Raw genomic sequence first — 15,337 nt, forward strand, 5'->3', positions numbered from 1 at the left:
CATATATAGAAAGACTCTTAAAAATCTATATGTATGTATATAATTTTCATAGTTATGTAGACTTCCCAAAGTATATTTATCTGATAACTTTGGGTTGAGAATATTTGCTGTAAAAGTTCTCCAGCCAGTCTATAAGCACAGTATATGTTATAGCAAAATCCATTGCTCTGACCCATTCACATAGGGGAAATGGGAAGCAGGAAGGCACCAAGTAGCTCCAGAGGAAGATAGGGCCACATTTCACAAATAATACACCAAAACCAAAAATCGCAATCAAACAGTAACTTGACTTAAATGATCTGAGAGCATGGTTCTGTTAAAGGTGGATCCATGTAAACGTTCTCAGGGAAAAGAAAGAAAAGAGCAAATACCACGCTTCAACGAAAGCCTTGGGGCACATGGGCTTTTACTTACACATGCACACATGCTTATCCAGGTACGTCCTGCCATAATGTCACTAGCACTTTCCTCTTTGGAGATAAAGGCATACGTAGAGCTGTGATGGTAGATGATAGACACAACATCTGTCTGTTATTAAAGAAAGAATTGTGACTCCAAGCTAGGAAAGCCAGGATTCTAATACTGATTGCTATTAAATCCACAATCCTAAACAAGTCATTTATTTCCCTTGGCCTGAGTTTATTAATATGTTGAACTTGTGCTATGGCATATGCCTTTAATACCTCAGACTGTTGTAAGTATAAAAGCAAGGGATAAAAGGTGTGTTGGAAGAAATACATACGAAGTTACATAAAAGCATCATACATTATGATTATGTTCAAGATACCATCAAAGTTGTTGGGAGACTCTGCAGTTCTTATTACTGACTCATGTTATTATTACTATTCTTAACAGTTATTACTACCCATAATATACTGGTAGGAAATTGCTTTAATTGCTTTTATATTTAAGTTTCTCTGTTTGGAACCAAGGGTACTAGATAGAACTTCTCTTACATATATATGGAACCGTGTTTTTAGTTTCAAGAGTATGCTTTATTACTGAAGTCCTAAAAGGCTTTTAGTACATTAAACTAATTTAGAAAGAGTGTGAATATAATGTTGAATGTATCATTCGTTGTGATTAATAAAGAATCTTACACCAAAGTTCCTCTTGATTGTGAAAAATAATTTCAAACTTCAAATACAAGTTTATCACTTTTTCTTAGAAAAAAATACAGCAGAGATGTACTTTTGCTTCAGATTGCTTTTATACTTAATGGACAAATAAGTTTGACATTGTTCTATTTTCATAGTTTTATTGGGCCTTAGTGGATATAGAAAACTATTGTGTTTCCTTATCTAACAAGAATTTTTTTAAAAATATGGGTTTTTTTTTGTTTTGTTTTAATTATTTAGAGAGCATGCACATGAGGACAATCTAGGGGAAGGGCAGAGCAGTGGGGAGAGGGACAAGCAGGCTCTGCGCTGAGCATGGAGCCTGATATGGGACTCAATTTCATGACCCTGAGATCATGACAAGAGTCAGACACCCAATCAACTAAGACCCAGGCACCTCCTTATAAGAAGTTTTTTTTAAGATAATGACTGTCACAGGTCCTGTTTCTCCAATTCGAAGTCTTCCCTGATTATTCCTCTAGTTTGGATTCTGTGTAATTATATGGCATTTATATTCTCTCCTCAATATATTTATATTACCTTTATGTCAATTGCCAGAATTCTTTAGGGCAAAATAAGTTGGGCCTTCATTTCCCTTTGCTGTTTCCCTAGTAATTATTTGAAGAATACTGTAAGGACTCTTTTTTAATTCCTCTCACTTTGAGGTGAGCCTTTATAAAGGTGGTCATAATGCAGAAAGCAGAGACTGGTACTGAGAATGACATTGTTTCATAAAAATGTCAGTGATTATTAATTCATAGAAGATTTGTGAGGCAAGTGGAAAGACCTGATAAGCCTCATTTCCTTGACCATATTCATTTTTCACCCTGGAAAATAAATTTTGCTAATCACTATTTAAAATTGCATTTGCCTTTTACCCATGTTCATTTTAATTAGTTCAAGTTTGTGGGATGTAAAAATGTTTTCCTATTCATCAAGATGTTGCTAGAATGATGCTGTCCAGAGTCCTAGGCATTCCTGAGCAAACGGGCTTCTTTGTAACATTAAAGAACTCTACTAAGGGTACTTTCTCAAGTATGTGTACCAAGAGTCCAGAAATATGTAATCCCAAAGAAAATAACTTATTTTCAGACCTCTTATCCCTGAAAATCTAGTCATTCTAAGGAATAATTACATTTTACCTACATTGTACTCTAAATTTTCTCAACCAAACCTCCCAAGAACACAGAGTGCTGTTTTAAAACAGTCCTGTACTAACCCAAAAGATTGTTAAACTGCAAGTAGTATTTCTTTGCAGTACCAAATTCTCACAACTTGCTTTCAGATGCTAGGAATATCCTCTGAGGCTCCTCTGTGCATCCAAAGGTCAAGGAACTGACATTTCGGTATCAGTAACATAACTTCTGAAGCTAGGAGAAAGATAAACACAGTGAGTCACTTGTCCAGTCTTGACAAGTAATATGACTCGTGCAGTGTGAGGCATCCCCAGTGAAAACAACAGATGTTAGTATCTGCTTTGGGTAAGAGATCCTGGCAGGTCATAGCCAGAATCAGAATGAGCATCTTGAAGTCCCTTAAGAGAGAGAGAGAGAGAGAGCTATCAGGTTAAGAGGATCTAAATCCAGAAATTATATCTACCCATAGAATTCATATCACAAACTCTGAGAACGGACAGAATTAAATGCCAGTCTTTGGAGACATTTTTTAGAACCAGAGATATTTTTGTGCCAATCAGTGCTGCAATTGACTTTTAAGTGGATTTGAACCAAAAGTGGAGAAGAATTTTTAATGAAGGCTTTAAGAGGGTTTACATTTAACTTAATAATAAGACTTTCTCCCAAACCTTGTTGAAGTGGTCATTTAAAATACATATCCTTTCAAATACCTCTTCTAAAACAAAACTTCTTAAAAAAGCTCTGATAAATTCTAAACTTTTCTAGGTCAAAGAGTTTAACTAATTCATCTTTCCCTCACAGCACCAGGCAAAGTGACTTGTCCAAAATGGTGCTCCATTTTGGACATTTATGGTAAAAGAATGCTTTTACCATATTATTCCCTTGAAGAAAAACCTGTAAGAGACCCCAGCCCCACGCCTGTTCTCTTCAAGTTACAACTGTAATTTAGTGTTATTTTTTTACCACTCTCCCTGACGGTTGTGGAACTTGTTTCTTCATGAAATTCTTGCTACGTTGATTGTGCTTCCACTTTCCCATTGTCTTTTCACTCCTACTAGCCACTGTCAAGTCCTGACTCAAGTCCTACTTTGTCCATAAATACTCCTATTGCTTAGCCTCCAAAGCTCTCTCTATGATTGTTTCACCCTGTAGAGTCTGGTAGTTCTTACTTAGATCTTCTCTAATTACCGAAAGTATGTTACGTTTGTGATACAATCAGAGGGTAAGGCCCAGATCTTCATGGCTCTCTTTTCCCTCAGGTTCCAGATCAGAGTGAGAATGAGTGCAAATGTTTATATAAATAAATAAGAATAAGGATAGGATGGTATCTTGAAGCACTGGATTAAGAGAGTCTCACGGAACCACAGCGGTCTGTGAAGATTCAGTTCACTTCCATTAATTAATAGATCAGACTTAGATTTAGGCTCAGATCATCAGGGATACTTCAGACCCTCTCTAAATAGGACATATTTGTGATTTTCTTCTGGAGTTATTGCTAACTTTCAATAATATATGACCACAAACCCACAGAACTCCGTCTTTGGGGCTCATAAAAATTCTGTGTTAATAGTAATCTCTTTGTCTCTCATTAAAAGTCAGATGTACCCATCTTTGTATTGCAAGAATGAGTTGAGACAGATGTGTAAAAATATCTTTTAAAATTATTGGGGAGTGTATGCAATTCCTTTTGGAGAATGAGTTTTGTATTGTTGAGAGGTCCACATTTTATTTCAAACTATCTTCTGTTTGAAGATCTTCCAAAGATCATAGGACGAAGGAAGAAGAATTGCATTATAGCAGGTTTTCTTTTGCTACTGATTCATTAAACTAAAATTTCCACATAGCAGGAGAGTGAACCAGTTTCACTCAAACCCAGATGTTTCTGACATTACCATTTGCTAAAGCGAGTCATCTAGACAAAATGGTTCACCATCCCTATAGGAGGATAAGGACTGATAATTTATACAATGAATTGATAAGAAATGCAGAAGAAAACCAGAAGGAAAGAGTGAGGGAGTAAACAAAAAAGAGATACAAGATAAGAATAACATATGATGTGAACTAGAAACTAGCTCTAAGTTGACACTAATATATAACTCTACACGGAGGCTTTGCATCTCTTCAGCTAATACAGAATAGGATCCAGTCCTCACTGTGTAAACCTGTGGTAAAGCTCAGATTTTCTCAAGTTATTTCAGACCTGGATTTTAGTATATCATTTCCTTGATGAGAAGCCCACGAGAGACCCCAGCCCTGTGCCTATCCTATTCAAGTCAAAACTCTCCTTCAGTTTTCTTTTCCACCACTCTCCCCTGCTGTTCCAGGACTTGTTTGCATATGGAGAGCTTTCCACTGGTCCTGGGTTCTCCTGGGTTCTCTCTTTCTCATAATTTTTTTTCCATCATTTTTTTTGAACTAAGAAGTTCTAAATGCTGATGTATCAATGAATGAAACAAAGTGTGTATCCTCATGGGATTTATATTCTAGTGAATGACCAGAACCTAAGTATCAGTCAATATAGTAATATTCTTTAATTGAGCAACTTCTAGGTGTTAGATGATTATATGTCACTTCTTTTTTAAAAATTAACATATAATGTATTATTAGCCCCAAGGGTACAGGTCTGTGAATTGCCAGGTTTACACACTTCACAGAGCATAGCACATAGCCTCCCCAATGTGATTATATCACATTAGCACATAGCCTCCCCAATGTGATTATATGTCACTTCTGAGTTAATCCTCAAAATAACTCTAAGAAGTAGAGATATATCACTGAACTTATTTTTGTAGAGATTAAAAAAAAACTGAGGTTAAGAGAAAGCTAAATAATATTTATAGTGTCACATACCTAATAAGAAGTGGAACTTGGATTTGAACCCATATTCCCCTGACTGCTAAGAAGAACAGCCCAAACAGGCTTTAAACATCAGGGTGACAGCCTATGTGATCAAGAAAATTACGTACTTTATACATGTTATATATTATAGTGAAAAGTCCAAACTAAGATATGACTGTTTATGTATTAATTTTATATCACGAGTTTTATTTCTTGTAGAGCTACAGGGGTAGTAAATGACAAGGTATTTGTTTTCATGTTAAACCCTTTGACTATTAAACTAATGCACCTTTTGCAGCTTCTCACAGTGTTCCCAATCTTCTATAAGGAAAACATTTTGCTTGCCTACAAAGTATAATTTTAAAACATTTCTAAAAAATTTCAAATGTGTTGTGATATTCTAGTGATGGAAAAAGACTGTTCAGTACTCTTTTCGCTCTGAGTTCTCTTTGGCTTCCCTTTGGGTTCGTTCTTACCCATCAACTTTCTGAGACATCTTGAGCCTTGGTCCAGGGAACCTACTGACTATGGCAAGTGGAGCTCTCAGCAGTGCTGGGACTCACTGCCAAGCAGGAAGCTGGCAGCTATGAATACCGTCTTTTCAAAAGTTTCCAGAAATGAGAGCTGTTCTCCAGAATGCTGGGATACTTTTACATGGACAAGTGCTTAGTTGCCTGAGAAGTGTTAATGAGAATTTTGCAAGGGAGTGGGGGAGCCAAACCTCAGGGTCTTTTTAACTCTCAGCTCCCAAGACCCACATACATTTCCTAGAAGCCCTGTGGGGAAAGGAAAGACAGAGAGCCAGACAATAAGAACTGCTGAGGACCTGCAGCATACAGAATGTTGTACTACAAATATAAGGAAAATAATGTGTGTCGTCTCTACCCCTGAGGATTTTATATTCTAAAGGAGGAAGGGAAAGTATTTTGAAATACCCAACCCAGTCAACAAGTCATATACCTAATTAGAGCTGTGTAACCACTGGAGAAATGTATAGTAACTACAGCATTCTCCTTCTCTGACAGTTTCTCTCCAGAAGCCACATAATATCATGGTTGAAAATATGAACTCCAGAACCATATGCCCTGGGTTAGAATCCTTACCCTGTAACTGCCTAGATGTATAGCCTCAGCTTCACTGTATAATCTCTTGTGCCATAGTTTCCTTTTGAGTAAGATGGGGATAAATAATAGTCGTTCCCTATAGCACTGTTGTATTAAATGAGCTAATATATAGAAAATGCTTGTATAACAGTATTTGACTAAAGTAGGAGCTATAGTAAGTGCTTCTCTAGCCAGTGTCATATTGTTTGTTTTTAAGACAGAGTTGAAGATCGAGTTGCTTCCTCATTCTAGTAGTAGTAGTAGTAGTAGTAGTAGTAGTAGTAGTAGTAGTAATGTCTTCTGTAGTGAACACTCAGTGTGGAAATGGGACATGTCCTATCTCATTTAATTCTCATAACAGTCATATGTAATCTATACAATTTTAAACTTCATTCAAATATAGAGAAAACAAGGCTTAGGGAGGTTTAAATAACTTCACAGACTCAAACCTGACTCTTCCAGAACCCATTTTCTATTATGATCTGTTGATTCTTTTCCATCATGAAGTAATGTCAGAATATTCTGCTGTTTGAGATGGGTCATAATGCTGAAAGGAATTTGGTAAGGGGATAGAGGAAGGAATTTAATAGCTCTCTAAATCTTACAATTAAAAGCAATTGAGGTGCAGATATAGCAGTAGAGTTTTGATGCCTCGAAAGTTTTTTTTTTTTAAAGAATATGAACCATACATGAGAAGTCCATTCAGATTATATTTCCAATTTCTGAATATCTTCTCACTGATATTTATTAAAGGGGAGAGACTGATTTAAAAGGCACCATTTCTGAGGCCACAGTTACTAGAATTTTACTCAGGTTTTGATCCAGAAAAATATAAAGACTGGTGGAGCTATGAGAAATCCGTTGAGGCAAGAAAAGGAGAAAAAGGATCTGTGTCCTAGAGACAGACACTCTGCGCTATAATAGAACAACAGGTGGCTCTTTACAATTGATGACTGCATCCTCCATGGTCGGCCCAATCCAGTTTTAAAAGATCTAAATTGAGAAGAGAGCTCGTGATGCTCCGAGAGGCATCAAGTTAATGCTGAAGTTTTAGTCAGTCCTTTGGGGAAGAAAAAAGAGATAGGTTTATTAAAATTGCCTGTATTATACTATGAAAACTTCTACAAGGATGGGCTTCAATTTGGGCAACTCTGTTGCTGCATCTTAAAGGCCTTTGATTTTAATATATAATAATGAATAAAACTACTGGTGGGTATCCTCCCGAGTCATAATGTAATCAGAGGAGAATGGCTAAGTCTGGCTCTCATTTCTTTTTGCTATTGAATATTTGCTCTCAGCCAGATGCACCTATGCTGAGAACACAACAACAAATCACTCTATATATAGTGGAGGAAACCAAGGGGATTTTGTCAGAAGGTAAGTATGAACTGATGAGAGTCAAATAAAAATATGGTTTTGAAATTATTGAGTGTTCTAGAAGAGATCAACTCCAGGTGTCCAGGATCCTCTAAGCAAGTCCAAACCCATTCCCCACCCCCACCCCCAAACAAAACAAACAAACAAAAAACCAACCACATAGTTTATCGAAGAACTGCCAACTCCACTCTCTACCAAGAGGCCCAGCCCCATAGATAACTCTAAAGGTAGAGCTTAACACTGGGATTTAGCACTACATACCTTTGTAAGCGCCCCATCATTGGCTGCTGATTACCTAGGCTGGTGATATCTGAGTTAAGGTTTCTCCTTATGATACTAAAGACCTTGTTCCCTGAATGGTGGGCAGGATTTCTGTGTGCTCTGCATTCTGTACCTTTCGCACTTGGCTAACTGTGCTGTCTTGGTTGAGTTGGTTTGAAGCCAAATTCTCTTTCTTTCATATTTCTTCCTGTCCCCAAATAAAACCATTGTGTGGCCCCAATTTTCCACTCTTTCTTCTGTGTACATTCTTTTCAAAGTATTTTTACATTTCCTCCCTTCAAATGGTGGAGTTTAATGTCGCTTTTGACTTGACTTAACTGCTCTTTTGACCTGTTTTTTCAATGGAATATAGAAGAAGAAAATGTATAGAATGCCACTTCTAAGCATAGTCTCGAGAAGTCCTGGACGCTTTGGCTTTTCGCCCTGTCTTCATGATGAGAATAAGAACAGGCTAGCCTGCTGTAAGATGAGAGACCACATGAAGCAGAGCCAAGTGAACTCACTTGTCCCATCCAAGATTCCAGACATGTCTTTCCCAAATCAGGAAAATCACCTCATGGACTTAAAGCTGACATAATTGAGTATCACAATTAGCAGAACCACCCAGCTACCATGATAACTCTTGGGGAAGGAGGGAATGATAGTTGTTTTAAGCCACTAAGTTTCAAGCCCTGCTTGAATGTGAGCTGGTATCTTCACCTCCTAGCACAGTATTTGATACTCAGTACTTTTCATAGCAAAAATACTAAATAAATGATATCTTGGAATTCACATCAGTGAACATTTGGATAGCTCTTTAATTTCTAATCAGATCTAAATTTATTTTTCTTATTAACCAACATCGTCTTTTTTGGACTGTGTCTCTTTTGTATTCTTAATTTGGTGTCCTCTTTGTTTCTGTTTTAATTTTCACTTAGAAATGAATAATGAATTTGAGAGATTAATAAACTTTCTAAATGCCTTTGGTATTTTTTTGGTAGAAGATTTTAGAAAGTAAAAGGAACCATGTGAAGAGAAGGACAAATAACCCCAAATCAAATGAGAATGGAAGATTTGCCTTGATCATATGAATTTGATGATAAAATTCTGAGTCACAAAATAATTGTTAGGGGTATTACTACATCACAAAAAAATACTTGTATTTTTATTTATGTGACTTCAAGTAGTTGCCACCTGTCCTACATTTTACATGTTCTAATAATTTTGATTTCTCTTAAAACTTCATTCAGAAGCCCAGGCATTAAAAGTAACTAGAACTTTTTTATTTGGTGACTAGGTCTTTCTGCTTAGTAGAATTCAGGATATAGTTATGTTTTCTTCCATCTTTTAATAGTTTAAGATCTTCAACCAAGGAACCACTTTTTTATGATTGCCAGCAGTATTCATTTATAAAATGTGCATAGATATTGAGCATGAAGTCTTTAGATGTGAGTTTAGGATGGGACATATACCACAAAAAAAAAATTTTTTTTTTTTTGCACTACTCCTTTGGGATAAAATCCATTAAATTCCAATATTAACTCTATGTGGCAAGGCAGTGAGCACTTTTGGATTATTTGCCCATTCTCTGCATGTGAAACAGTAGTACATTGTTTGCATTAGAAAGCGGTTGTACTCTGTGGAGATGTTGAGGATGTTGTTCTGTTGGCATGGCTGAGGACAGGCTGCTTGTTTCCTCTTTTTACAGGGACAAGTGATACTATGATCCAAATGGGCAACTCAGAAAGGGAAGAATAAAAAAGAAGTAGCCTATGTTCTTTTAATTATCACATTAGACTGCAGCCATTTAAGGTTTGGCGCTTGATTGCATTCCTTGTCTCTCGAGGTCTAGGAACATTTCCCATCGTGGCCTGGCTGTTGATGCAAAGATGCTCTGAAAGCCTTGCTCTTGTTTCATTCTTTCTCTGCCTCATTAACTTGTTCATTTTAATGATTACATCTTCATAAAATCTAACATTTCAATATCAAATGTTCCATTCTTAAATTAAGCATTAAAAAATAGGGATGGGGGAAAGTTGATCATCATACAGTCTGTCTGCATCTGTTTCAACACGTGCAATGATTCCAGTTCATTATTTTGGGGTGTGCAGGGGCTCACATATCCCTGTGTCCTTACTGTCTGTTAATACAACTCCATTTGTCCTTGTATTCAAAGCACATTTATTGAGCTCTTTCAATGTCCAAGGCCCTGGAGAGATGCATTGAGGGAAAGAAACAGAAACTTCAAACCCACCTTAAAAGAACATGTATCTCTTTCCCTAGAAGGGACCAATTTTGAGGAAATCCTGATGAAGAAAGGTAACACATTACCATAAAGGAGAAAAAGACTTAAATATTAAAACCTGGAAGACTGGGAGTAGACACAGGAAAGGAAAAGGATATTAGGGAGATACACCAAGGGCTTTTCTTCAAGAACTTGTTAAGCTCCCTATTTGTATTTATGCACTTTTCTCTGGATTTGTTATATTTGTAATTTAAAACATCAGTAAGATAAGAGTATGTTGCTAATACTTCAGAAAGAGAGACATGGGGAATAGTTACCAAAAAATGGTTAGACACTATTAGAAAACTAGGGACTGTTAATTTTTACAAAGACAATTAAATTGGTACTTCATTTCAGTATAAATTAGACCCATGCTGAGATTAGAGGATTCAGGTATGATTTTATTATTCTACCCAAAGAATAAAATATGGCCTATGTATAGGTGTCATAAACTAGCTTTATCTTATATCCTACTCTAAATGTATATGTCATCCAAGTTAACAGATACTGAATATTTGATCAATTAAAATATGCTGGTTTACTTTCTATGGGAACAAATACCTCCCTATTCTATACAGTTGATCTTTTTCTTCAAAATTCAGGTCTTTACAATATCTGTAAAAATTTGATCTGCTTGATTCCAATCTGTATTATTTTTAAAATTTTGATTCTGTGTCAGTTTTTCACTCTTCCAATGACTGTTTTAACACCACTTAGTAAATCCAACAAGTATTTATTCAGTGCTTACTCTGTGCTAGACACAGTTTTAAGTGTTGAGGATATAGCAATAAAAGACAAGGTTTCCATCTTCATGGAACTTAAATTATAGGAGAGGAGAAAATACAATAAAAAGAAGACAGTAAAGTAGATAGTACTTCAGTCAGTGATGTGAATTTTGAAGATACATAGAGTAGAATAAAGGGGATAAGAAGTGTAGAAACCTCTAGATCTTGTACCAGCCTTGGGTTTGGGGAGGAGTGGTGATGAGTCGGTGGCTGTAGCAGAGAGTGGAAGAAGTAGGAAATGAATACAAAAATAGAGAGGGAGACTATCCCCTGTAGGGCCTGTGGACCATGGAAAGGCTTCAGCTTTTACCTACTTAAAGTAAGAAGCCATTGGAGAGTTTAAGTCAAACTGTGACACACTTAACCTACATTTTAATAGATTTTAACTTTTTTGAAAGGTTGCTATGTTGAGAATAGACTGAAGCGGTGCAAGAGTAGAAGTCATCAGAGCCACTGTTGCAGCAAGCTGGGCACAAGTTGATACTGGTTTCGGCCAGACTGTAGCAGTGGAAGTGACCAGATTCTGAATAAATTTTGAAGGTCAAATCATACATCTAACTCGCTGACTGGATATGAGGTATAAGAGAAAGAGAATTCTAAGTGGACTGCATGGTTTGGGACCTGAGAAACCAGAAGGATGGAATTGCTTTTTACTGAGATGGGAAGGGCTGCAGAAAGCAGGCTTGAGAGTGAGAGCCAGAGATTGGGTAATAGATGATCTGAGATGTGTAACCATATACAAGTGGAGATGTTAAGTATACGGTTGAATAATTGAGTCTGGAGTTTAAGGGGAGAAGTTCTGGCCAGAAATATAAATCTAAGAGTCATCAGCATAGAGATGGCTTTTAAGTTCAGGAGAAGAGATGGAAGTATGTCAGAAACTACTGTAGACAATGAGGTAATATCTCAGGGCAAAGCTTTGGAGAACGAAAATGCTGACAGATCTAAGAGTTGAAGAAGAATGAGCAAAGGTGACTAAAAAGGCATAGCCAGTGTAGTTGTAGGATTTGAGATATGCTTTCTTTTATTTGAGCAGGGATTCTCGTTGTGTAAGTATTTTTAAAGAAATATTTCATTAGATTTATTTAAAATAGAATATGATGGAGTGCCTGGGTGGCTCAGTTGATTAAGTATCTGACTAAGGCTTAGGTTATGATCTCCAGGTCCTGGGACTGAGCCATGTGCTAGGCTCACACTCAGTGGGAAGTCTGTTTGTCCCTCTGTCCCTCCCCCACTTACGCTTTCTCTCTCTCAAATAAATAAACAAAATCTTTAAAAAAATAAAATAGAATATGTTTATAGCAGCAGTGTCTGCAATAGCCAAAATATGGAGAGAGTCCAGATGTCTGTCAACAGATGAATGGATAAAGAAGTTGTAGTATATGTGTGTATATACATACACGCATGCAGACATACATACATACATCACACGGTGGAATATTACTCAGCCATCAAAAAGAATGAAATCTTGCTATTTGCAAGGACATGGATGGAACTAGAGGGTTTTATGCTAAGCGAAATAAGTCAGAGAAAGACATTACCATATGATTTCACTCATGTGGAATTTAGGAAACAAAACAGAAGAACATAGAAGACGGGAAGGAAGAATAATACAAAATAAGATAAAAACAGAGAGGGAAGCAAACCATAAGAGATTCTTAACTATATGAAACAAACTCAGGGTTGCTGGAGGGGATGTGGGTAGGGGGATGGGGTAACTGGATGTTGGGCATTAAGGAGGGCACGTGATGAAATGAGCACTAGGTGTTCTGTGCAACTGATGAATCACTAAATTCTACCCCTGAAACTAATAATATACCATAGATTAACTAAATTGAATTCAAATTAAAAAAGAAATAAAATAGGAAATACAGTGAAAATTCATATAAACCTTTCTGCTTTATTGAATCTTTATGTTTTTTAGTGCACTGTAACACTATAGCTAATTGGACACCTCTGTGTACCCTTCAGCTTCCATTCCTCTTTCTCTCCCTTCAGAAGTCACCACCCCCACTTCGAAATTAATGTCTTTTATTATTATGCATCGTTTTATATGTAAGTATATGTAAATAATTTTTTTGTACTATATGTTTGTGTATTCTGTAGGGGCTAAGAACACACTGTCCCAAAATGTACCACTTTGGCATATTGATTATTTTAAATAAAAATTACTTAAGAGACAGCCTATGCAAGAAGAACACTAAGACCCTCTTCTGTCCCCCTAAAACAGGAAATAGATCTCCCATGTGGAAGGGACCATCCCTGTACTAGAAGGTAAAGAGACATCCCTATCTCCAGAGATGGGAAATTTAGAGCTGAGAAGCTCTAAAAACAACCCTTGTAACTTTTTACTACCCCTGTCCAAATTCTGTTCAGCATTCCTTACTAATTGAAGCTCCCAGAGTTTTCTTTGTCCTGTCAATTTCTCACAGATACCTTGTCTCTTTGTCTAAACAAAGGCACTTCTTTAGGTCTCAATTTCATTATTGAACTTCTTTAAGTCTCAATTTTATTCTTAAACCTCCATGTGCATGTAACAAAACTTTGATTTTTTTCTCCCGTTAATGGTCTCATAAATTTAAATTTTAGCCCAGCTGGAAAAACTTGAGGGTAGAAGCAGAATTTTTCCTTCCCTTCAATACATACTATAGGATGGGAAATTTTAGAGTTCAGGAGCAAATGGTCAAGAAAGAATTCTTGAGATAGCTTCAGGGCAAAAAGGTGGTTTTATTAAAGCACAGGCATAGGACCTGTGGGCAGAAAGAGCTGCTCTGGGATTGTGATGGGTGACTGATTACATACTTTCAAGTTGGGAGGGGGTTAGGGGTAGTGGAAGTCTCTAAGGAGTTTGGAAGCAAGGTTTCCAGGACCTTGAAGGTCTAGCTGTTGGGATAAGGTCATTTACTACTGTCTAGTAAACCCTTAGTCAGGAGACACTTCAGATGTCTATCTGTGGACTCTATCTTTAGAGGATGATTGCTAACATATATCTTGGGGAGGAGAGAGATAAAGGAAGTTTCCAAAAGGATTTTCATATGTTAAAGAAGACTTACAGGATCCTGGAGGTCTGGCTAATGTCAAGCTAAAGTTGTCTTTTGCCTCTAGCTAACTACTAACATTGAGGCAGTTGAGTTCCTGGAAAAAGGTCATTCTGCCTCTCTCAAGGACTTGTCAATGGATTGTAAGTTATATGGAAGTTAAAATTTTTTGTTTCTTTTGCCTTTGTTCTCTACGTTATTTTTTATATATATATACACACACACATATATATATAATTTACATATAAATATTTATTTTTAAATAAAAAATGTATTTTTCAGGTTTTTAAGCTTTTCTGTATAACCTGTACATTGCCTTCTACACCTCTTGATTTGTGTTTGCTTAGTAGCATATTTTAGAAATATTCTATTGTAAGAATGTGTTGCAGCATATTTTTCTAAACATTTTATACAGGATATTTAGGGCTGTTTTCAGTTTTTGCTATTTTCAGTAACGATGCTGCAAATATTCATATATTACCTTTAATGTACCAATGTGTGTGTGGTTTTATCTAGCATATAAATCCAGGGGTGGAATTGCTGGTCATATAGTATGTGAATTTTTCATCTTATTGAATATCACCAAAGCCTCTTCAAAGTGACTGTGTCAACTTATACTGCTACTAGAAATGAATGAGAGCTCCATTTGCTGGACTCCTTGGCAACCCTTAAATCTGATGGGACCAAATGACATCTCATTGTTTCAATGTTTTGTTTCTTTCAAATTCACTTTTTCAAAAGTTTATTGTCCTTTTGGGTCTTCTCCTCTGTAAATGGCCTGGTCATAACTTTGCCATGTTGCAATTTTGTTTCTCAATGCTTTACACGTAGGGAAATTCACATTAAATTCTGATTTTTGTTTTTCTTGAGAAGCAAGATCTGGCAATAGTTGCCAACTTTTTCATAAGGTGACAGTTGACAGGAAATCTTGAGCTAGACCGTACACCTTTTGGTTTTCTACAGTCTGAAATACTCCTTATCATATTATCAGTAGCCTACTTTACTCATTTATTTTATCCATCTGACTCCTAGAAGCATCTGAATTGAGGATCCTGTCCCAGAAGCCCATGAACCAGGTTAGGAATCCAAAATTCTCCCGGGTTTCTTTAGAGAATATTGTTTAACAAGATTAAATACTTGTTTAAATGACATACACAGAAGTGCTATTCTTAAGAACAGACAAAAAACCCTTAAGTTTATTTTGTAGACATATTCCCATTTTAGGTAATTCCAAAGCATGAAAGTCCAGATTTTTAAAAGCAGATGATTATTCTCTGTTCTAAAGACCTTTATAGGTCTATTTTAAAATTTACCAAAACTCACTATGGGGTTTATTTTACAAAGCAACCTCTCCTAACACACTTAAAACATACATAATTATTCAGCCAACGTATACT

This window comes from Martes martes (assembly GCF_963455335.1).
Source record: "Martes martes genome assembly, chromosome: 11".
Classification (NCBI taxonomy): Eukaryota; Metazoa; Chordata; class Mammalia; order Carnivora; family Mustelidae; genus Martes; species Martes martes.